This window comes from Rhinoderma darwinii, unplaced genomic scaffold (genome assembly GCF_050947455.1).
Source record: "Rhinoderma darwinii isolate aRhiDar2 unplaced genomic scaffold, aRhiDar2.hap1 Scaffold_93, whole genome shotgun sequence".
NCBI lineage: Eukaryota > Metazoa > Chordata > Amphibia > Anura > Rhinodermatidae > Rhinoderma > Rhinoderma darwinii.
In genome coordinates, this window is record NW_027464503.1 from 260899 (window position 1) to 287375 (window position 26477).

A 26477-nucleotide genomic window follows, 5' to 3' on the forward strand; every position below is an offset into this window, starting at 1 on the left:
TATTGGTTATGGCCGAGCTTTCTGTTTTATAATAATAATCTACAGAATGTTGGTTTTGGTCTCCTCCGCTCAGAGTTTATAAGATTCCTGATTGAACTTGCTCTGAAATGTTGTGAATATTTCTGGTTTCTTGTAATTCCAGGTTTGCGGAGCTGCAGACATTCGGCTCCCTGACGTTCAGACCCATAGAAGATGGACATTGTGACGTCGTCGTCGAGAGGCCGACGTATATCATGAAGTTAGATGCAGGTAATGTGTACATCTGATTAGGATTGTCACGACTCGCGATAGCAGAATTTGGACTTCGATACCGATACTTTGTGTAGTGTTGCGACTCTTGATACCAAAACGATACTTTGCCAACTGTAATAAAAAAAAAAAAAGTTCCATTCACTGATGTGAGGCACGGGGTGTGAAGAATCTTGAACCTCCATGTGCCGCACATTAAGTATTTCACATTACTTCATTTTTTTACTTTTTTAAACTTTAATGTACTGGCATATATCTATCTATATACCAGTACATTAGCCTGTGTACTGATGGGTATGACCTAACAACTGCCTGTTTACTAAGTATGCCCTAACAACAGGAATATACGGTCAGACAGCCTTGGTGTCCTTCAATGGACCCTGGATTGTCTGCCCATATATGGTATGTCCCTCAAGCATCACAAAACGAGTTTGGCCGAACCCGGTGAAGTTCGGTTCGGTTGTCCGGGTTCGCTCATCTCAAAGACACTCCGTTTGGATGTTTGGAAACAGAAAAGCACGTGGTGCTTTTCTGTTTACATTCATCCTTTTGACAGCTGGTGCGCTGTTTCAGTCGGTTCGCACGGAAGTGCTTCCGTGTGACCTGCGTGGTTTTCACGCACTCATTGACTTCAATGGGTGCGTGATGTGCGAAATACGCGGAGATATTGAGCATGTCACGCTTTTTGCGCAGCTGACAAACGCTGCGCAAAAAGCACGGACTGTCTGTACTGCCCCATAGACTTGTATTGGTCTGTGCGTGGCGCGTGAAAACCACGCGGCCCGCATGGACCCAATACACGTTCGTGTGAATCCCCCCTAAAACATAATACAGTCAAATTCCTGTAATCCGCCATCTGATAATCTAGAAAGTCTGATGATCCTGCCCTTGTTTCCGGCACAGAGCTGCAGAATAACCATGACCTGCCTAAGTAGAGTCGTGTGTTAACCTTATACCATACTATCCCCCCACCCCCACTTTAGTAAAGACACCTGACACCGAGGTTGGATGTGAAATGGCCACAGCAGCCGTTTATTAATTTCACAGTTTCATAAAAACAATTTAAATCCGAAACATTCGGATAACTAGTTAGGAATCCACCAGAGAATTCCTCTTAATAATTCACATGACCCAACATGGGTCATAACATTAACCCGAGCAGAGGAAGTCCTTGAAGCCCCCTCAGATAGTCCTTTTTAAAGAACACACCGAATTAGCCATCTGCAAACCACCAATTACCTCCAGCCGTAAACCAGCTCGGAAGCACCGTTCACCTCTGCAGATGGCTCCAACCACTAGAAGTCCACTTCAAGGGGATAACACCCGATGAAGCCCTCAAGTGATATACCGACCACTAGAAGTCCACTTCAAGGGGATAACACCCGATGAAGCCCTCAAGTGATATACCGACCACTAGAAGTCCACTTCAAAGGGATAACACCCGATGAAGCCTTCAAGTGATATACCTTCTACCAGAAGACCACTTCAAAGGGATACCACCCGATGAAGTCTTCAACCATGTACCTTTTTTGGGGGACGCATACCCCCGATGCGACCCCCCCACCATTTTGTACTGACTGGCCTCAAGGACTCCCCCCGCCAGCTGCCATGACAACAGAACCTACTCCGGAAAAAGAAAAACATGTTAAATAAGCACACAAATAAAAAACCAACGCTCATAGACGGACGTACATAAGACCTAAAGAGTAACAAACCAAGGGCGGGAGGGTGGGAGCTTACTGTTTCTGTGTTACTCCTCCCGCTGCTTCCGGCTCAATGCCGAGAAACAGCGGGAAGCTCAGCAACTGCCCCCCGTCCCCCTTAACTCCTCCCCGTCCCCCCTCCAACTCCCTCCAACTCTCCCTCACCTAATTAACCCTTTCCCTACTAGGACGGTCATGTCGGCTTCCCTTAATCCCTGCAGGCTGCGTCCAGCCTCTTCTTGACCTGCCTAAGTAGAGTCGTGTGTTAACCTTATACCATACTATCCCCCCACCCCCACTTTAGTAAAGACACCTGACACCGAGGTTGGATGTGAAATGGCCACAGCAGCCGTTTATTAATTTCACAGTTTCATAAAAACAATTTAAATCCGAAACATTCGGATAACTAGTTAGGAATCCACCAGAGAATTCCTCTTAATAATTCACATGACCCAACATGGGTCATAACATTAACCCGAGCAGAGGAAGTCCTTGAAGCCCCCTCAGATAGTCCTTTTTAAAGAACACACCGAATTAGCCATCTGCAAACCACCAATTACCTCCAGCCGTAAACCAGCTCGGAAGCACCGTTCACCTCTGCAGATGGCTCCAACCACTAGAAGTCCACTTCAAGGGGATAACACCCGATGAAGCCCTCAAGTGATATACCGACCACTAGAAGTCCACTTCAAGGGGATAACACCCGATGAAGCCCTCAAGTGATATACCGACCACTAGAAGTCCACTTCAAAGGGATAACACCCGATGAAGCCTTCAAGTGATATACCTTCTACCAGAAGACCACTTCAAAGGGATACCACCCGATGAAGTCTTCAACCATGTACCTTTTTTGGGGGACGCATACCCCCGATGCGACCCCCCCACCATTTTGTACTGACTGGCCTCAAGGACTCCCCCCGCCACAGCGAAACAGGCCTTGACCACCTTAAGCCTGTGAGTTCCTCCACACCACCACCGCCCTTTCTATGCCTTCTGCTATCGCCAAGCTCCAAAGATCAATGCCAACCTCGGTCAGATGAACCCCATCACTCCTCCAGAAATTCCCCACTCCTGACTCCAAATCCCTATGCCTCACGCAAATGCCCCCGTTTTTTGCCACAAAACGGGACACCGCCCGATTAACTTTAATGCGAGCCTTATTGACTCTCTCCACAGATCTAGCTAACCGCCAATGCTTTCTTGGGACTATGTCCGACCACACTATCACCAACTTGGGATAAGATACCCACAAACACAACATATCACGTTTGATATCCCGCACCAACTCACGAAAAGGGGCGGACTCCTAAGTCATTCCCACCCACGTGCAACACTAAGACCTCCGGAACCCTATCAAGCCGAGCATATGTCTGGAATTCCGCCAACACCCTGCTCCATGACATACCTCTAAAACCCAGCCAATGCACAACCGCATCCTGTCGCGGAATGCGCAACTGGCGACCATTCGGGCGGACGTCCGCCCTCAAAGCCCCCCAGTGCACGTAAGAATGACCCATCAACCACACCAAACACGGAGGCGAATCTGAAACGGAAAAACAATTAAGCACCACCATATGACATTTGTAAAGCGTTAACAGCAAAATTCATAACATATGGGGGCGGACATAGGAATTAAACCTGTTGGACTCCCAACGACCAATACGCCTCACCCCCTCATCATCCAACCCCCAGCGCCCCGCTTCTGTTGCTGCGCCAATCCTGAAGGAATGAGATGAATATGAGCCTGCCGCGACACCAACCGCCGTCAAACATTTTTTAAATACAGCTCCAAACTGAAACCTGGACAAAAACTACCCGTCCACATGACGTAACAAAGGCAAATCTGGAGACCCCCTGTTTGGCGTAAAAAACCCCGCATGCACTCTACTGGGCACATAACCGACCCCGGGGCGCAACCCCTTCAAAGCCTGCGATACCAGAAATTCCTTCGATACATCCTGAAAGCCCCGCAACTTAAACCCAAACGCCACCGCAGATATGAACCGGTTCACCTTCGCTACTGAAAACCCCGCCTCCCAGGCGTCCCCTAACCAGTACAAAAGTGCCACCAACCTGTCTCTATCCGTATTGACGTCACCCAACTCTCTTACCCCCTCCTCCCACTGCCTCCAACAAGCAGCATAAGCACTCCATGTCGTGCGCGCCAAAGACCTTTGTAACAGTTGTTCTACGGGACCGATACCAGATCCCAAAGATGCCCCGGACAAGCCAAACCGAGACGTTCCGCTCCCGGTGCCAATTGCCGAAACCGGTCCCACTGCGAGCGAGAAAGAGCATCAGCGATACAATTCCGTACACCCGGGACATGCACCGCCACCACCCACGCGTTCAACGACAAACACACCAACACTAAATGTCGCAACAATTGAACTACCGGAGGAGAGGACGCCGTGATGTTATTAATGGCAAGCACCACCCCCATGTTGTCGCAGTAAAACGGACCTTCTTATCCCTGAGCCTGTCCCCCCAAATGGTAGCCGCCACCACGATGGGAAACAGCTCGAGCAGGGCCAGATTCCGCGTGAGTCCACTGGACACCCAGCTAGCCGGCCATTGACCTGCGCACCACGGACCTCCCCCGTAAGCTCCAAAACCACCCGCCCCAGCCGCATCCGTGAAAATATTCAAATCACTCGTATCCTGCGCTGGGGCCATCCATAGCGAGCGACCATTGTACTGGCCCAAGAAGTCATCCCAAACCTGAAGATCAGCTCGGTGCTCCTCCTTGAGCCGCACAAAATGATGCGGCGCACGCACTCCCGCCGTTGCCGCCGCCAACCTCCTACCAAACACCCTCCCCATCGGCATAATCCGGCAGGCGAAATTCAACTTCCCCAGCAGCGACTGAAGCTCCCTCAGCGCCATTTTCTTCATTCTACAAGCCCGTCGAACCTCCAGCCTCAACGCACCCAACTTATCCGCCGGGAGACGACACTCCATTGCCACCGAGTCTATTTCGATGCCCAAAAAACAAATCGTCGCTACCGGGCCCTCCGTTTTTTCCGGCGCCAAAGGAATCCCAAACTCCCTCGCCACCTTCTGTAGAGCATGAAGCAAATTACCGCAAACCGGCGAACCCCCCGGGCCAACGCACAAAAAATCATCCAAGTAATGGATCAACGAATCGACCCCGGATACTCCCCTCGTTACCCACTCCACGAAGCTACTAAACGCCTCGAAGTATGCACAAGAAAGGGAACACCCCATCGGAAGGCACCGATCCACGTAAAAAGCCCCATTCCAAAAACAACCCAACAGCCGTTGGCTTTCTGGATGGACCGGCAACAACCTGAACGCCGCCTCGATGTCAGTTTTTGCCAGCAGCGCCCCCAGGAGCCGCAGCCCGCACTAACCCCACCGCCTTATCGAATGAGGTATAAACTACGGAACACAACTCGTGATCAATCCCGTCATTTACCGACGAACCCTTGGGATCCGATAAATGTTGAATCAAACGAAATTTTTCCGGGCTCGCGTTTAAGGACAATACCCAAAGGGGACACAACTAAATCTTTTACCGGCGACTCAACAAACGGCCCCGACATGCGGCCCAACGAAACTTCTTTTAACAACTTTTCCGACACGACTTTTGCATGCAAGCAAGCCGATTTTAAATTCCTCCGCGTAACCGGAACCTCATAAGGAGGCGGAGGAATAACAAAACCAACACGAAACCCTTCATAAAGCAACTTAGCCGCCGCCCTATCCGGATACTCATTTAGATAAGGGGCCATCTTTTCCACCCTCACCGGCGACACCCCCTTGACCAGCCGCGTGCTGGTTACCTGACCTCTTTTTTCGCAGACATTTTGCCGCCCCGTGTGATGCACCATTACACTCGGAACACACGTGCTTGAACTTGCACGTGGCCCCGAACTTGCACTGACCTTCATTAAATTGCCAGCAAAACCCCGCCTTTCCCCCGCCGCTTTGTCCAACCTGACTAGACTGGCCTCCCTGGCCGGCGCTCCCGGGAAAGGACTGCCTAACCGGGGCCGTAACCCGTAACCAGAGAGCAATATCCTTCTGGTCCCACCGAATCGCCGGCCGAACCGCCTTCCGCTGACGGAATTGCTCATCGTATCGCAGCCACGCTTGCCCCCCATACGCCCTATGAGCCTCCCCAATAGCATCAAAATAACAAAACAACGCCGAACAATTTTCCGGCGCCTTTTTCCCTATCACACTAGCCAATATGGCGAACGCCTGCGACCAATTAACGAACGTCTGCGGGATAAGCCTATACCGCCGCCGTTCCTCCTCGTCCTTTTTACTCTCATCCCGCTTGCTCTTATCCAAATTAAATTTAGCGAGCGGCAAGAGAGAAAAAATTTCAACATACTCGTCCTTCCAGATCCGCTCGCGCACCTCCTGCTTTAAATGCGCCCCCAACGGACCTTCAAAACAAACGTACACCTCCCCCCGAGCACGATCATCAATACGCACTCGATCGCCGTCCTTCTGCGCCTCGGTCTGTACCGACACCGCGACCGCCTCTCTAACCGCCGCCACCGGACGCGCCTGTAACGATCCCACGTCCCTGGGGCCTTCCCAAACTACCGCAGGGGACACTTCCGCTACTACCGGCGCCGCGGCCCTGTCCAGGCGCCCCACCAGCTCCCGTAAGCAACCCACTAAGTCTGCCAAACCCGCTCCGTCGCGTCCGCCCACGCCACTACCGGCCCCCGATGCAATGCTAGCAGCCCCCCCCGCCGACACCCGACATAAAAATCGCTGGATAAGACAATGATGGAGTTATACACTCACCGGGCTGCACAGGCGCTGTGTTCCCGTCAGCCGGACCATCCTGACCTCGACGATACACGTCCAGTTCACCTTCCTCCAATTCTTCTCTCGCCGACGACTGTCCATCCCAACGACATCTTCGGAACGGGGATGAGGACGCGCTGACCGATGGGCCGGCAACCTGCCGCCCGACCGCCGGGACCCAGACTTCCGACCGGACCTGTTGCCTCGACGTCGCTGCAGATCTAGGCGTCCGTCTAGACGATCCTGACGAAGCCTGCCCCCTGGCCGGAACATCACCATGCGGGGCGGCCGTACGTTGTACTCCACATCTTCCATCTGATGGGGGAGGGGTGACAGGGAGCCCAGCCTGCGACTCCCTGCTTACCGCCGGACCCCGTCGCGGCCTGGGATTCCTGCCAGGACGCAGGGCCTGGGAAGGGGCGGTCCTCCCAGCTGCCTGGCCTGCAGCGTCCGGGATCGGGCTCCCTCTGCGACGCCGTGTCCGCGGGACTGCCTCCGGGCTGAGGCGCTCTGGAGGTCGGGACCGCCGAGAGGGACGGGTCGACCCGGCCTGCGTCGCCGTCACCCCTGGCAACGCTCTCTGCCCGCCCAGCGCAGGAGCGGTTGTTGCCGACTCCCCCCCCGCCGCCATAGCCATGCTCGTGAGGGGGCCGGGGGAGGGGAGCCTGTCCTTTGCAACAGACTCCGAACGCCGTGCCCGACGTGGCGAAACGGCGTCCGGGATCCTCGTTATGGCAGCCACGGTCTCCTCTAGCCATCCGGGACCGTGGTGCACAGCAGCGGCACGCAGCCGCTCCAACATTAAGGCCTCTGTCACAAAAAGCACGGGCAACGGGGGAGCTTACTGTTTCTGTGTTACTCCTCCCGCTGCTTCCGGCTCAATGCCGAGAAACAGCGGGAAGCTCAGCAACTGCCCCCCGTCCCCCTTAACTCCTCCCCGTCCCCCCTCCAACTCCCTCCAACTCTCCCTCACCTAATTAACCCTTTCCCTACTAGGACGGTCATGTCGGCTTCCCTTAATCCCTGCAGGCTGCGTCCAGCCTCTTCTGGACTATAACAAGACTGGACTGGTTAAAAGACATGGACACGGCTGCTAGGATTTCATTGTTTCCTTTATTCAGCCCTGGAAATGAGTTTTTTATATTATTGTGTGACTGTCCAATAATCCAGAATGTCTGATAATCCGGTTTTGTTGATTTTTATATGTTCACAGGAAGAGATGGTAGATTTTAGGAAGCAAATGTGAGTTTATTGTTACTAATATTTTAATTATTTTATCTTTCGTTGTTCCCAGGTGTAAATCTCTATCACCACTTCTGGGATTTTGTCAATCTCTATATTACACAACATATTAACAACTCCTTCAGCACGACGTCCATATTGTCATGTGGGACACAGTAAGTATTTTATTTTTCTTTCTTAAAGGGGTATGTGTTATAAAAATGGAGGCGGTGGGGTCCCTTTGTTGACCCTCCCCCTCCTCTGTTGGTCTGAATGTAGCAGTACTGTAACCTGTCATACGTGGATATCCATAGCTTGGCATTGCCAGCATGGAAACTTATCCTCTTCGGACAATTCCTTTTTGTTACAGGACCCTCCAGCAATCATCTGTGAACCTGATGCCAAGTGTTTATTTCCCCTGCAGCGCCACCACAGGGGAAATGAAGCATTACATGCTGCCTATTGAAATCAGTGGGCTCTCTCTGTAATGCCAGGACACTCTTTGTAGTAGTTCTGGCTTGTGCTCTGAAAAGGAGCCCTGCCCGAATAAAACAGAATTCCCTCTTTGGGGATTTGAGATTGGGTTTTCTCCAGACTACCCCTTTAACTTCATAACATTGCTGGTTGCACACGCCCTAGTACAGGGGTCAGCACTCCAGCACTCCAGCTATTGTGAAACTACAACTCCCAACATGCACTGGCAGCCAAAGACTTTATTATCTATTATTCTATCCACATGCTGTCAGGCCATGCTGGGAATTGTAGTTCTACAACAGCTGGAGTTCAGAAGGATGATGACCCCCATTTTCTATGCCTATCTCGCTGTGTTCATCACGCTGTCCTCTGTGATGCTATGGCTACGCTCGGTACTCCGAGACAATCTGATGTCTCACAGACACCGAGAATGTGCAGCTGCATCCCCCTCCTCTTCCTCCGCTATTTCTTCTATTTTCTGTATTCCTGCAAATATTTTGAGGACTTTTACGTTTTCTGAACATATACAGAGAGCCTGCAGGCAGGGAAGGGAACTGTGAGGGGGGGAGGGGACATGTTACTTTCCACTAATAAGATGTATTACAAAGTTTCATATATTCACATGAACTACGGATTAGTACAAAAACATTATCACGATAGATACACTTTAATTAGTGTATAATAAAAAGTTCTACTTTCTAAGGTCAACTTTATAATATATTTGTGTTTCAACTCCTCTCTATTTTCAAAATCCCTGCTCACTGTCAGTGAATGGAAACATTCTTATCCCGATCGTGTCTCGCTGACCCAGGTGCACGGTTTGGTTTCCATTACTGTGTGGTTGTGTTCAGATGGCACTGGTTTCTTTTGGGTGCTCGAGGTAGGGTCCCAACCCGGGTATAGGTTAAGAATTTGTAGTCGGCACACCTTGCTTGTGTTACAAAAATATATATCTTTATTGGATGGATGCCAGAGGCTACATGTGCGACGTCGACGTTTCGGTCGATAAGACCTTCGTCGGGCACTGAGCCGTGCTGGGGACTGGATCGGTGCAAAATATAATGCGTATGTAGCGCTGCTATAGTGAGTACTGGGCGGCTTACCCATCTAGAGCGGTAAGCCGCCCAGTACTCACTATAGCAGCGCTACATACGCATTATATTTTGCACCGATCCAGTCCCCAGCACGGCTCAGTGCCCGACGAAGGTCTTATCGACCGAAACATCGACGTCGCACATGTAGCCTCTGGCATCCATCCAATAAAGATATATATTTTTGTAACACAAGCAAGGTGTGCCGACTACAAATTCTTAACCTGGTTTCCATTACTGTCGGCCAAGACGTGGCCTCTTTATAGAGACTTTTGAAGCTGGAGTTTTCTGTTACCACCTGCAGCACTGACCCAGTCATACACAACCTCGGGGACAGATCTGCTTATTCTTGGGCGTGAGAACAGGAAGCAAATTATTCTATATTTTTACGGCGCTGGGAACACAGGCTGGTGAATTGCCAAGTGTACATTGTGCCAGTATGAGACAAGATTTTCTGTAGTAGGAGGGAGAATTTTACTGGAGGCTCTATTAAATGGAGACTTTTATACAGTATTTTGTATTAACCTTGTGCATGCTGGGCAGATCTGATATTCTCAAATTAATTCACCTGCACCAAATTCCTAATTCCCAAAAAAATATCAAATAATACCCGGTTTTCCATAGACCCTAAGTGGTATCTAAGGCCTGATTTACACGAGCGTGTGCGTTTTGCACACGCAAAAAACGCTGCGTTTTGCGTGCGCAAAAGGCACATAACAGCTGCGTGTGTCATCCGTGTATGATGCAGACTGCGTGATTTTCGCGCAGCCGCCATCATTATGACACTCCATTTGGATGTTTGTAAACAGTAAAGCACGTGGTGCTTTTCTGTTTACATTCAGAGTTTGACAGCTTTTGCGCAAATCACGCAGTTTGCACGGAAGTGGTTCCGTGCGGCATGCGTGGTTTTCACACACCCATTGACTTCAATGGGTGCGTGATGCGCGAACAGCGCACAAAGAAAGGACATGTCGTGAGTTTTACGCAGCGGACTCACGCTGAGCAAAATTCACGCACTGTCTGCACTGCCCCATAGCCTAATATAGGTGCGTACGACACGCGTGAAAAGCACGCGCATCACACGTGCGTATATTACGCTCGTGTACATAATAGACTTGAGTTCAATTTAACCTTTTGAAGCCTTTCCTTTTTCATTTTTACATTTTTCTAATACACTGTCAGTGCGTCAGTCTTCACTGTTGTTTTGCCATTCTATTCATAAATATGAAAATTATTGACACTGTTCATGGCATGAAAGATAATCAGAAAACCTGCTGTCTGTTTGTAGGAAACTCCTTAGTTTAAGAGAAGTGCAAAAATCGATGCTGATTTCATAATCTTTATAGGGTATGAAGCTCCATTTTTCCTGTTGCAGAGCAAAAAATCTCAGATTTCTGTTCACACAGCTATGGGGTTATATATGATACATTTCGGTCTTCTGCAGCCACCACTAGGGTGAGTTTGTTAAAGATCTATTTATTATGCAATTTAATAGTAGGTGTATTTAGGGAGCGCCCCCTAGTGGTGGCTGCAGGCACACATAATTTTACTATTTAAAGGATAACTACACGTTCAACAAACTTCTGACATGTAAGAAGTTTTGATTGGTAGGGGACTCAGCACTGAGAACCCCACCAATCGCTAAAACGAAGCAGCTGAAGCGCTCATGTGAGCGCTGTGTCACTTGGTTTCTGTTCGGCTCTTTCCGGAAAGCTGTTGTATTGGAGTACGGGCTCATAGACTTCCGGAAAAAGCTGAACAGAAATGAATCGGCTGAACGCTCACACGAGCCCTTCTGCCGCTCCGTTTTACCGATTTGGTGGGGGTCTCAGTGCATGTACCCCCACCAATCAAAACATGTGACATGTCAGAAGTTTATTGAACATTTAGTTACACTTTAACTCTATGGCTGTGTGAAGGTAAGTTAAAGGGGTTGTATTCAATTGAATTAGAGCAGAGTTGCAGTACTGCAGCACGGCCACTATAGCCACGGAGCCATCTGCTTCTGACACCGGCCACTGCACAACATCTGGCGCCCGGAGGCAGCCTGGACAGCTGATAGGTGCGGTGTCGGACCCCCACCGATCATATGATGATAACCTATCCTGTGGATAGGTCATCAGTATGAAAAAACACCCCGTTCCTGGACAACCCCTTTAACGATTTGGGGCTCTTTATAAGAAAAATAAAAAAACGTAGTCCTAAACCCTATAAAATAAATAACCAAATAAATCAGCACAGAATTATAGACATATAAAATAAAAATAAATCCTACACTTAAATCAGCGTCTTCCATTTTAAGAGCTGCTTGTATCTATTGTTCAATTTCTTGGCCCCTTGAGAAGTGATCAGAAAGTGATGACCAGTCCTGCTTATCTTTATTACTATCCTCCCTTCACAGCTCCCAAAATAAATGGTTCAGGGTGGAGATGACCTTCCAGAGCCAGCGATCTCTACACAAAGAGCGCTATTTTTCATTCCGCAATAGAATTGAAAAATTATTTACCAAAGCCAGAGGTCGGCGCACCCCTTCCAGCGTTCACTTGTCGATCAGCAGTTGCACTTGGTCCCATAGGGTTTGGGTGCATTCATGGGCCGTCTAGCGGGATAGGTAATCGGCTTATCTTCCCTGGGCAGATGGTTCTGCTTTCTAAAAGGAAATTGTCCCCGGCAACCTGTCGTGTTCTGGGCCAGACTGTGTCAAAGGAGAAAATCCTGATTTATAATCCACTGTAATCTCCTCAACCATTGAGATGTGAAGCTCCACGGAGACTGAACAATTCTCTGTGTCCGGGATCACAATGACCACATTATCATCTGCCCCTGACCATCTACTCCCTCTAATACGGTCTAGTTCAAGGCTGATAAGTGACGGTTCTGTGTTGCTTTTTTATTTGACATATCACAATCATTCATCTGGTATTATAAAAATGTGCCCCCCCCCCCCCAGCTTGACCACCACTCTATTTAAAATCCTCAAGGGTTCGGACCACCGTTCTCTCAATCGGTTGGGAATCCCGGCGTTGGGGCCCCCAGTAATCTGACAATTCTCATCTATCCTATGGATAGGTAATAATTGTCAATTCTGGGAATACCACTTTAATTGAGATGCTCTGAATATTCTTATAGCTGGCATAGTGTCTTAGGGTATGTTCACACACAAACTCAAAATCGTCTGAAAATACAGAGCTGTTTTCAAGGGAAAACAGCTCCTGATTTTCAGACGTTTTTTAAGCCACTCGCGATTTTCGCTGCGTTTTTCACGGCCGTTTTTGAAGCTGTTTTCAATAGAGTCAATGAAAAAACGCTCCAAAAACGTCCCAAGAAGTCTCCTGCACTTCTTTTGACGAGCCGTTATTTTACGCGCCGTGTTTTGACAGCAACGCATAAAATAAAGGCTCGTGGGAACAGAACATCATAATTCCCATTGAAAGCAATGGGCAGATGTTTGTAGGCGTATTAGGGGCGGTTTTTCAGGTGTAATACGAGGCGTAAAACGCCCGAATTACATCTGAAACCACTGCGTGTGAACATACCCTTAGAAGTCCAACACACTGAAATGTAACGGGTTGTATGGACTGTATTATAGTCCAGAGCTGCATTCACGATTCTGCTAATTGTCAATGGAATGAGTCAACAAGCTTGTCGACAGACCCACCCCTGAGGGTATGTGCACACACACTAATTACGTCCGTAATTGACGGACGTATTTCGGCCGCAAGTACCGGACCGAACACATTGCAGGGAGCCGGGCTCCTAGCATCATAGTTATGTACGACGCTAGGAGTCCCTGCCTCGCTGCCGGACAACTGTCCCGTACTGAAAACATGATTACAGTACGGGACAGTTGTCCTACAGCAAGGCAGGTACTCCTAGCATCGTACATAAGTATGATGCTAGGAGCCCGGCTCCCTGCACTGTGTTCGGTCCGGTACTTGCAGCCGAAATACGTCCGTCAATTACGGACGTAATTAGTGTGTGTGCACATACCCTGACAGTTTAGCTCCTATAATACAATGGAGCAGTTAGTCTTCTCTACATCAGATCCTGGTATAAGATGACCCTTCCCAGAGTGTAAATCACTATAGGCTCTACAGCAATCTCTGTGCAGACACTGAGCTGACAAGTGGTAGTCTGCAGAATTATGAATTCAGCTCTGGACTATAATACAGGTTGTAATTCAGATTGGCTGGACTTCAGAATTTAGCATATCCTATTTTCCTGAAAAGTTTAGGGATTTGGATTAGGATCTTTGCCAATGTGCCTTCTGAGAGGCTTCTGACAGAGATCAGCATTGACTCCGCTGGTTATTCTATATAGTACAGAGGTGCCTCTTACTTCCTGAGTGAAATTGCGTCCCCTACTTTCCAAATTGAAGATGAGAAGATTCAGGGATGTCTGCCAAGTCCCCTGCAGTCAGAAAAGGGTCCTGTCTGAGGTGAACTTCTCATCTTGCCGCATGGATGGTGCACCCCTGTCTGCACAGTAATTATTCAGCAGAGGTTTTGGTGCAATGTAGAGAATTTGGGATTAGATGCCTTTGTACTAAACACTAAATATGTTTTTTTCTGCAGAGCTTCTATGGCTATGGCGATTTGTTCAGCGAGACGTGGAAAGCTTTTACAGATTACGAAGTTACACACTTGAAAACGTACGATTCTAAACGGGTAAGATGTTCCAAATGTATTTCTCTTTGTTGTTTTATCATTTTTAAAGTTTTTTTTGTTTTATAGTTTATTGATGTTTTAATGAAAAGTTTGGTAACTTTATAATATACTTGCTGCTTCAGTTCTTCCCCATTTTTTTTAAGATCCCTGCTTACTGTCAGTGAATAGGAATATTCTCGTTTACATCCAAAAGCTGAAACCTCATGGTATGTAACTGACACAGGTGCAGGGCTATTTCATTGTACCAGAGCTTTCTCTTGTAATAAGCCATCCTGCTGTGCCATCTAGATGTGATCATAAAAGGTTTTCAGCCTCTGGATGTTTACTGTTTTCATTCACTGAAAGCAAGGAAAGACCATGAAAATGAAGAAGAATTGAAATACAAAGTACTGTAGAAAGTTGCTGATTTTCAGCAGGAAGACAGCAGAGAACGTTAAAAAATGCCACAGTGATCAGGCCATGGAGGGTCCGGACAAAACAGAAATGTTAAATTACCATTCCAAGGATATCCTACTATTTTGAGTTTACAGCTCCTATTCAGTCCTATGTGTCTCCATGGTTACAGGCTACAAGTAAACGCTCTGTAGTTGGATCCTGCAGTCATATTGCAATGCATCTGTCCCCTACTTGCTTGCATATACTTGGCAGGAACAGCAAGAAGTAGGGGACAGTTATTTGCAGGATCTGACAGCACATTGTTTGTTTGTAGTCTGTAACCATGGAAACACAATTCTTCATTGGAGCTGTAGATCCAAAACATTAGGAGATTTTTAATCAAGACTATTTGCAATGTTAATTCATTTTTTATTTTGCATGCAATGGGGGAAATTAATATTAATGGTTACAAAGGTGGACAAGTGACTGTTTTTAATTTAAAGGGGAAGTGCTCTATAATCACAAGCATGCGTGACTGCCAGTAATGTGTGTTATCTGTATTTTGCGCTAAAAAATTGCAACTGCTCCAATTGGGAATGGTGATGTATAAAACAAAGTTAGACTTGGGGGTCATTAGTCATGTTTTTCTGGACATATTTGGTAATATCCCCTTTTGTATTTATGTTCCTTTAAGGTCTGCTTTAAGGACGCTGTGTTTGCGCTACTGCCCAGAATGAGATACGGGTTATTTTACAACACGCCGCTGGTAAGCTCGTTATCCGGAGATGTGACGGGTGACAGAGGAAGTATTGTTTGAAGACAGGAGATGCGTGCTTTATTAGTGCAGTCAATTTCAGCGCTTTTTCTTTCTCTAGATCTCAAATTGCCGCAGCACGGGATTGTTCAGAGCGTTTTCACAACATGTGCTTTTCCGGCTGAATATTTCCCAGGAAACTTTAAAGGTGCGCTATAAATCAACATGAGGGATTGTTCCCGGGCACAGTTCATTACAGTCATATATATATATATTTTTTCTTTTTTAAAGCCTTCTGTAGGATAAAGTAGAGCGCCACCATTCTCGTAAATTATATATGTATACAATTATTCATAGCCCGCCAACAATATATGGAGTACTTTTTCTTTTGTCAGACTGTTCAGGAACATATAACGTTAGATGGGAGGCCGGAGACTATAAAAGAGGTGCTGTCCTTATTGCTGCATTCCTCTATTGAAGCGAATGGGCCATCAGGCCTTGTACCCAATTTTATGCCCTTATTTGCATAGCCCTCGGTGCAATAAAAATGGAATAAGAGTCGGTAACTTCTAAACTGATGCAACATGAAAGCCAGTCTGGTTACAAGCTGATCCAATGATTTCTTCCAGTGCAGTCTTCGGCATACCTGACCCCTACTGGTGGGTATTGAGGAAGGCACTTGAAGTGGGGAAAAGCATAAAGATTACATATACAAGATTAGAAAATAATGGCTGCTATTAAAACAGCGCCATCTTTTCCACAGGCTGTGTCTGGTATTGCAGCTCATTCAAGTTCTTGGAGCTGAAGTGCAATACCAGGCACAGCCCATAGACGAGTGGTGTTTTTTTTTTCTGTCTTGCAAAAAATGTCATTTGACCACAACGTGTGAATAGATCCATTATTAACTGATTTACTTTCATTTTGGCTCTAGGAGGAGAAAATTCGAGTCACCATTCTTATACGCAGCACAGAGTTTCCAAAAATACTGAACTTAGATGAGGTAATCATTACCTTTCTGTGGGTGGCGATGCCCTGGGGTCATTTCTAACCACAGACGCTTCGTCTTTGCTCTGTGATCATCGGAAATAACATTGTGGCAACGAGTCTCCCAGGAAATCCGTAAAATACAAATTAGCCAAATGGATAATAACGCTAAACATATTTCTTACTGATGTTCTCCCTCAGCTGGTCCATGCCTTGAAGTCACTGTGGTGGATTACAAATATAGGTACGTAATATTATGTTTATAATATCCGAGAACGAGCTGATAATGCTTATCCAAGGTGAAATACACTGCGGGACGAATCCTAAATGAGGCCACGTGATCTGGAGCCCCATATGTGAATAATAGATGGTTGGTCCGTTGATGAAAGGTGAAGTTTCATGAGGACGTTAGGGCATCTAGACTTCATAGGGGGGGCACTTTGGACCCCTTCTATGAGCCAGAGCCGGCCCGTCTATGTATTACGTGGTCGGCAACTCATTTTAATGGCGGCCATGTAATACTACATTTTCCCGGCAGAGACCTCTGTAGGGGAAATATCTGTCCGGATGCCGATAACCGCAGATCACTGGGGGTTTCTAAATCTGTTGCCGTACAGCAGGTTTTTCACCAGGATTTTTATATATTTTGTTGCATTAAAGGGATATTTCTACAGAACACATTTATAGCATATCCATAGGACAACATATAATTGGCCGCTTACAGACCTGCGACCGACTACAATGTGGAAATCCGTGCACATTCACAGCCCCATTCTCCCTGCAGTGGCCAGTTCGCTCCTACACGTAAACTGAGACCATGGGATCCCATTCTCCTAACAGCTGGGGGTCCAAGAAGTGGGGTGTAGTCCTATGGATATGCCATAAATGTATCTTATTGAAATACCCATTGAATTCACCTTCAAGGGCCTGCTGTAGGGATTGGCAGGGTCCCAGTGGTCAAACCTCCACCAATCAGTAAGTACTACTTTGCTGAGACTGCTATTTGCAAGAAAACACCTTACAGGATAGGTGATAATTTTCTCATCGCTGGGGGCTCCACCGAACACTCGTTCTTCCTCACTGCTGAACCGCAGGAGGACATTAAATGTAGCGGTGGTCGAACATGCGCTGCCGCTCTATTCAAAGTCTATGGGAATGACCGAAACAGCCGAGTACAGCTGTTCCCATTATTCTCATAGACCGTGAATGAAGCGGCAGGCGCATGCTCGATCTCTGATCCATTCAAGCTCATCCTCACTGAAGGGGGTGCGGTGAGGAGGATCTATGGGTCTGGGACCCCCGTTCTCATGATTGAAGGGGTTCCTAGCAGTGGTGCCCCCAGCGATCAGAAAATCGTCACCTGACCTGTGGATAGGTGATAATTTATGATTCTGGGTAAACACAATAAGACCGTAAAGGACAAGTTTTATTAATTACCGTTATCAGGACATTGGTTCCTTCAGTCATAACAGATTGAGCACTATACAGTGAATGTCCGCCCTTCAACCATTTTGTTATTGTAATCTAAACAGGTCCAAAATGATGCTGATTATTTCTTAAAGAGTAACTAAACGTTCAACAAACTTCTCACATGTCATAGTAACACGTCAGAAGTTTTGATTGGTTGGGTGTCTGAGCACTGAGACCCCCACCAATCGCTAAAATGAAGCGGCAGAAGCGCTAAGCAGGTTCATTTCTGTTTGGCTTTTTCTGGAAAGCCGATGTAGCGGTGTACGGGCTCATAGACTTTCTATTGAGTCTGTACACCGCTACATCGATTTCCAGAAAGAGCCGAACAGAAACGAAGGGGCTGAACGCTCACACGAGAACTTCTGCCGCTTCGTTTTAGCGATTGGTGGGGGTCTCAGTGCTCGGACCTCCACCAATCAAAACTGTCACTATGACATGTCAGAAGTTTGAACATTTACTTACCCTTTAATATATATTAATGGTGTTTTTTCTGATACAGAGCTCCAAATCCCCTGCAAAGACATCATATTTCTTTATTTTCACTTTCTTTTTCATTTGAAATTGTTTATTAAATATCAATAAAAGAAAACAAACATTATCGTATCCAGTACTTACAGACACCATGACACTTTAACAAGTTGTGTAGACAACTCCTTCAGACAACATATCAATTCGACTGCGCTATTGATGCTGCCAAAAAAACGGAAACCTTAAGGAACGGAGACAAACGGAAACCATTAGCAACGGAAGCGTTACCATTGAAATCACTGGTAAGGCTAACGGAAAGCTATGGTTTCCGTCTGGTTTCCGTTCGTGGGTTCTCCTGACGGAAAGGTTTGACGGAACCACGAATGGAACCCCGAGGCAGATGTGAACGAAGCCTCACTTCAATGGAGGTTTACTGCAATACCAGACACAACCTATGGACAGGTGTGGTGCTATTTCTGGGAAAAAGCAGCCATGATTTTCTAATCCTGTATAACCCCTCTCTGTCTATGTAGCAATTTGAAGTTCTAAAAGGCAATGTATTGATAGTTCTCTCCATAACTGCAAACCCTTCATTGTATGTTTCTCTAGATCTCTTGGATTCCTTGAACAGCTGAAGATCACACATAACTCTGACATATTTATCGGGCTTCACGGGGCCGCACTGACTCATTTACTCTTTTTACCAAACTGGGCAGTTATATTTGAGCTGTAAGTCATTGTCTGTGTTCTCATGTGTAATATGGTTGCCTCTCCTAGAATGTCTTCTCCTTTTGCATTAGGAAATTGCATGACTAGCAATTCCTTCATATATTGTTATTGTCATCGTCTTCTATTCGGGTGAGGGGCCCTGTGCTGCAAATACAGGGAGTGTGAGTCCCTGAAGGGTCCTGATTGGATTGCACCAGTTTGTAAAGGGAGAGTTTTCCATAACAACATTATATTTAAGAATTACTATGTGTGTCTGACTGCAGAAAGTCGGCCTTCATTGCTATACTAGACAATCCTTAATGTCTATTGCGCAACAACTAGTGGCGTACCTACTGTAGAGGCAGACCCTATGACCACGCTAACGGGCCCATGGTAAAAGAGGGCCCGGAACTGAACAACTTCTACGGCTTCCTTTAAAACACTGTCTCAGTGTTTACTTGCAGCCACCACTAGGGGGAGCTCACTGCATATAGATTTATACAACTCCCATTGAGTTCAATACATATACAGTGAGCTCCCCCTAGTGGCGGTAGGGGAAGCAGGGAATTTGGAGTTTGTGAAAAGCAGAGCCCCAACCCCTATTTTCAAAAGAACAGTGAACATTAACTTAAAAAAAAAAATAGTTGGAGCTTTCAGTAGGGGGAGGGAATTCTGAATTTAGATATGGGGCACTATGGTTTCTGTGTATGCCCCTGATGATGACATTATACTAATGGTCCTGTTGGTGCAAATGTTTCAGCAGTACAGCTTTTAGAGCTAGTTTTTTTTTTTTTTAAGCAAGCGTGCTGATCTGTCCATATATTCACATTTCTAGAAATGGCCTACCATGACGACACCGAATGGAATTTTCAATAAATATTTATAGACTTTAAAAATAAAAGCTAAGTTCTTTTCCCACGAGTCATTTGTGCAAGGTCAGCTCGGCATTCACGCAGCCCATATCTGTATGTGGATTATCAGAATCTGCGTATACCAGCGTCCATTAATCACAATGACAATGTCCCAGATCCATTAGTACATGTGCACCTCTGACTTGGTGTATTAGTAATCTTACCCTATTCATCTTATTTTAAGGGCACTTCAGAACAGAAGGGTTATATCAAATATTTAGAATAGGCATGATGAGAATTTGACATGTTGTATTGATACACATAGCATTTAATATACAAGACAAAACGTATAGAGCCGCTAATTTTGAGAATTTTAGGAAGATTGCAGGACCAACCTTTGCCATTATGTATTTGTATCTAAATTCATGCACGGTAAACACGTGGCATTGCAGTATAATAGCCATTTTTGTTTTTGCAAAACTCATTCAGTGGGTGCGTGGCATAACTAATGCACCTCCAGCATACGTTGCGCTGTGCGCCCTCTAGAGGGGTGAATGGGTAAAATGTTGCCTTTAGATTCAGGCATGTTAGTAGCGAATAATGCAGAGTACAAGTGTGAACAGGGCAGATAATAGTTTTGTCTTCTACCATATTATTGCATGTGTTTACCCTGCAGGGGGCGCCGTTGCGTAGAATACTGTACATGTGTGATCTTCTTTCCCTAGGTATAATTGTCAGGATGAGAGGTGTTACTTGGACTTGGCTCGACTTCGAGGAATTCACTACATCACATGGGAGAAAGCAGATAAAATTTTCCCTCAGGACAAGGTAAGTCCTGCTCACGATACCAGGGGTATTACCCGATCAGAGGGTTTACATTAAAAATGACTCATTTAGCCAGCTGAGGTCTTGTTAAGGGCTGATATACCATAGAGAGAGCCTAAGCAGCTGCTATGGGGCCCTAAGAGAAAGGGGGCCCTGGGTTGGTTGGTCCCATCTCTTCGCTACTGGGTGTCGAGAACCTGTGTAGGACTCCCCTCTCCAGAGGAACTGAATTTTTAGCAGCAGGAGAGTGGGCATTGGCCCAAGTGTCATGGAAAGGATGTGGAGGGGAAACAAACTGTTCTTTTTGTCCTGGGTGGCAAAACCAGCACCATATTAAGGGCCCATTTCGATCTTTGCTATGGGGTCTGCTTTCTTCTATGTTTCATTGACAACATTTTTGCTGCTCATGACCATGGACAGATATTTTTTTATCTCCTGCAAGTAAATGACGGTTTCTATTGTAGGACAGCATGCAGAGATCTTAAAACCGGGAGAAACTGATACATAAAGTATATTGGAAAATTATATAATTTTTGATTATACAAAGAATAAGGGTCAGTTCACACGTTGCGTAAATACTATGGGTTTTCTGCAACGGAATTCGTTGCGGAAAATCCACAGCGTAATACGGTAGCGGCAAAGTGGATGAGATTTAAACAAATCTTTACGCTGTGTCACTTTACGCAGCGTATTCGCCCTGTGTGAACTCAGCCTAAAATTTATTTGCAGAAACCGAATACCCCTTTTTAATTTTTGAGTAGTGATTTTACGAGAATATTCGGACATAAAGCCCTCGCTGTTGTGTGTTACTCCCCGCACGTTCACATGGTGTCGCTCTTGACTCTTTCCATTCACACTTTTTTTTTTTTTTTTTGTTAGATTATATTGTTCTCCCATTATTAGGCTTCTTCCATTGAGTTGTGACACATTTCAGGCTGTCGCAGGTTCAAAAGTAAATGAATTGGTCATTAGTTCAACCTGTCAATAATTCTCCCCCGTGTCCCATGTAGAAAAAAAAAAAGATCAATATGTCCTGGGGGCTTTAAATGAAAGTTGTTTTCTGTAACCAGAATTACCTAATTAACTTGTCCTTCAATGGAGAGAATAACGTGCCCGAGAATGACAAAGCTTGTTATGCCGTCTAATTAAGGGACATCACCCGACTTTGGGAGAACACCCAAAATTCACCAATTACGCCTTCGATTTTGCTGAATTTTTCCGGCTGGTCAGCACTTCGGCAGAGTACGTGTCTCGTCATCCTGAGTGGCCGCTCCGAAGAGGTCGTGATGAACTGTAATCGTAAAAAGAAGGAATTACCTCGAAGAATATGTCCTCGGTTCTATTTTATAACATAATAAATTATTTATTTATTATAAAAAAGTTTTTTTAATTATAATTGTTGCAATTTGGTGAGTTTGAAGTAAATGCATTAAATCCATTTTAGCTTCTATTTACCAGTTTTTATCATTTTCTTTTATTTTTTTGCTCCCCTCACGTTCATTCATCCAGAACAGGCAGTATTGTACATGCGTTATTTTCTACACAAGCCGAAATCCAACATGCATCAGTAAAATTCATAACCATTTTCCTAAAGTACAGCAGATAGGTCAAAAAAATCCACTTACCTATAAGTTGTAACTAAAGGGATTGTCTCCTCTCGACAACCAATCCCCATTTTGCCTATTAGGCCCTATTGACGTCATAGAGGGATGGGACCCTGCTCGAGACCCCTTATATGATCTAGAACAGAGAGCTTCTGACAAGCTGACTGACCCAGTCATCCATGTATCACAAGGAAGGCCATTCATTTCATTGGCTAGATGTAATACTTAATTTCACCTGTAGTGGCCGCTGCCGGGGAAGTGAGCAGCCGACGGTAACCTCTCTTAGCAAAATCTGCTACGTGTCGGGGAGCCAGACCCACTCTCATAGTAATGAGACGACACAACCCCTTTAAATATTTTGTGCTAGATTTACCATTGGTCCTGTATCATCCAGTGGCTTTAGAACCATTGAGAGATATGAGCACATGACCACGACCGTTGTGTTTATCTGCCCCATAGGATTTAATAAGGGGGAGGGGTGCCTTTTTTGTATTTTTTTTTAAGGTTTCTATTCAGAAAAAAACTATATTAAAAAAAAAAATCTTCCAATTTCATGTTTTTAACAAGTCCTGGATTCAGCTCTGTCCGATAATATATACGTATAGCTAAAAAAAACACTTATGGGAGGCTGGTTATATGATTATTATTGGTCGATTTTGTAATAAACAATTATAAATCATGTTTTTATTAAGTGGAAATCATTTTGTAAAATGAAAAAACTTCCTAAAAAAGTGATTGTTTTGTAAGACATCTTTGTGAATAAAGCATGATTAAATGGTAACTAAAACGTCATAGTGACGTGTCAGAAGTTTTGATCGGTGGGGGTCTGAGCACAGAGCCCCCCACCGATTGCTAAAAAGAAGCGGCAGAAGTGCTACGGTGAGTTCTGAGCTGCTTCGTTTCTGATTGGCTTTTCTCGGAAAGCCAAGCAGTTGGTGTACGGGCTCATAGACTTTCTATTGTGACCGTACACCAATTTCTCATCTTGCCGACAAAAGCCGATCAGAAACTAAGTGGCTCAGCGCTCACCCGAGCACTTCTGCCGCTTCATTTAAGTGATCGGTGGGGGGCTCAGACCCCACTGATCAAAATTTCTGACTTCTCACTATGACATGTCGGAAGTTTTTTGAAAGTGAAGTTAGCTTTTGATATATCTCGTACTTTTGCTCAATGAACTGGTGTCACGTCAAGATCTGACTAAGTCCTCATGCACGTGGCACTATCAAAAGTGTATAGCATACCCTTAAAGATCCCTTTGGCACCTCTCCTGCACAACAAGGCCACCGTCCACCCGCAAGCAGGGAACGGAAACATCTCCATTCATATGAAGTGGACTGTGCTAGGAATTTTTAATGCTTTTTAACATAAAGTTTTTATTTTCTTTGTTTACAGCTCAAATTTTTCCATCCATGTAAAAAAAAAAAATGAAAAAAATTGCATAGAATGGAAGGATCCCAGACCATAAGGAGGGATCCACATGGGATTATAGTCATTCCTTATGTGGATTTCTTATGATTTTGGCAGGAATTTTCCCGCCAATTTTGCTGTTCTCTGGTCAGATATGCCCAGGGTAGCAACAGCTGGCTATTGGATGCTGCTGGGGTCTCATGTGACCCAGCAACAAGGGAAGATCTTCCCTGGTACCCAGTAACCGGTAGGTCATTGGGCTTCTTTTGCTCATGTGACCTACCTGTTTGGGTTTAAATTGTGGCTTGTATCCAACCCGCAGCCTAAAGAAGGCGATACTTGGAAGCACCACGCCTATCCTCCCTTATGTTATATATTTGTTATGTCACAGCTTTTTATTAGACTGGGGGTAAAATCAGTCTTTGAAGTAGATTGTTTTATGGATTGATTTTATGTCTGAGTTATATGATGTGTGTTTTATATTTATATATATATATGTAATTTTATAAAATGTTTTCCTTTTTATAACGTTTTAATGAATAAAGAAGGCCATGTTTTACCACCCAGGTTGTCTATCTCTTTTATTTGATTTTGTTGCATGGTTGTAATTTATTGGGTAATGTATGATTTATATTCCCGTGTTTGTACTATATAATGTCCTAAACGGGTTCAGAGTGTGATGGATGCAATAGATGGAAAATGGAAGTAAGTAGATAGTCCGACAGCTAGAGATTGGATAGATATAAATATTAGGCCCTCTTCACACAGTTTTTTTGGTGCCGATTTTGACGAGGAAACTGCGTCGGAATCCGTGCCAAAAAAATTCCCAAATCTTCTCCCATTGCTTTCAATGGGAATGAGAGGTGGGGTTCGCTCACGGTAAAAAAAGCAACATGTCCTTTCTTGAGGTGTTTTCCGCCTCAAAAACCCCCTTAAAATCAATGGGAGACTGAAAAAACCGCCACAGCGGTTTCGATGAGATAGGTATGCGGGATAGATATAGAGATCGATTTGGATAGATAGACAGATTAGACCAATATAGATACATGAGATACATACATTGTGGATCATTAATGGATTAGTAACGTTATTCTTTCCAGGTCACTTTTCTTCTACTGTCAGAGATGTGTTCACAAACAATTTAAACAACCTAAAGAAAGTATATAAAATCCCAGCGATCTCCAAGGACATCATGAAATGAATTATGGAGTTCACTTTCACCAGGAAGACTAACCTTACCCCACAAAAATGTGGAGGAGCTTCTGGTTGCTGTAGATCAGATGAATGTGTTCGGGTATGTTCACATGTTCACACGCCCTATTTACGGACGTAATTCAGGCGTTTTAGGCCTCGAATTACGTCCGAAAAAATGGCTCCAAACTTTTTTTTTACGCGCCGCTGTCGGTGTGTAAAAAGACACCCGCCTCAAAGAAGTGCATGTCACTTCTTGGGACGTAATTGGAGCTGTTTTTCATTGACTCCAATTAAAACCATCTCCAATTACGTCCGTAAAAGACGCCGCGAAAAACGGGTGCACTTGTCAAAACGTCTGAAATTCAGGAGCTGTTTTCGCCTGAAAACAGCTCCGTAATTTCAGACGTAATTGGTATTGCCGTGTGCACATACCCATAGGCTGGAGTCACACGAGCATGTTCGGTCCGTAAAGGACGGAACGTATTTCGGCCGCAAGTCCCGAACCGAACACACTGCAGGGAGCCGGGCTCCTAGCATCATAGTTCTGTACGACGCTAGGAGTCCCTGCCTCTCTGCAGGACAACTGTCCCGTACTGTAATCATGTTTTCAGTACGGGACAGTAGTTCCACGGGGAGGCAGGGACTTCTAGCGTCGTACATAACTATGATGCTAGGAGCCCGGTCCCTGCAGTGTGTTCGGTCCGGGATTTGCAGCCGAAATACGTTCCGTCCTTTACGGACCGAACATGTTCGTGTGAATCCAGCCTTAGGCCGGATTCACACGAGCGTGTGCGTTTTGGGCGCGCAAAAGGTCCATAAAAGCTCCATGTGTCAGCAGCATACGATGCGCGGCTGCGTGATTTTCTCTGTTTTTATGTTTGTAAACAGAAAAGCACGTGGTGCTTTTCTGTTTTCGTTCATAGTTTTGACTACTGTAGCGCGCATCACGAGCGGCACACGGAAGTGCGCGGTTTTCCCATTGACTTCAATGGTTGCGTGATGCGCTAAAAACGGGCAAATATAGGACTTGTCGTGAGTTTTACGCAGTGGACATACTCTGCGTGAAAATCACTAACAATCTGAACGGCCCCATAGACTAACATAGGTCCGTGCGACGCGCGTGAAAATCACGCGCGTTGCACGGACGTATTATACGTTTGTCTGAATAAGCCCTTAGAGATCATGGAGCTGTGCAGTAAAATGTTGAGACCTCGATCACTGTCCTGAACTTCACCACACGGCGTTATTGAACATCCGAGGAATAATTAGAACTATCAGCGATGGAAATTCCCTCAAGAAATCCACCAGCCTGAGACATACTGTACTCCGTGTCAGAAGAACAAGAAGCTACAAAAAGAGAGACAACTGCATCCAGTCGATGTTCTTATCAATTAAGAGGTTCACAAGGTGAGAAGACTAGTTTACATTTTTTTTCAAGGTATTACCCTAGGGAGCGCTCCTGTTAACATCTTTGTCTCACACTGTATTTTCCTAAGGTACTGTATACATTTCACTCATTAATGCCAACCTAGCCAAGTGAGCACACAACAAAGTAAGCCTGCGCACCCAAATAGAGTACCAACCATCTACACATCATGCCAATAAAGGAGTTTTGCCTTTGCACAGTGCTCCAAGGGGAGC

The 26477-nt window shown here is 45.7% G+C and overlaps 1 pseudogene; it reads left to right on the top strand.

Annotated features, from left to right (window-relative positions):
- Window positions 1-22011, top strand: part of LOC142732892 (EGF domain-specific O-linked N-acetylglucosamine transferase-like) — a 47678-nt pseudogene extending 25667 nt beyond the window's left edge.
- Window positions 22012-26477: the final 4466 nt, after the last annotated feature.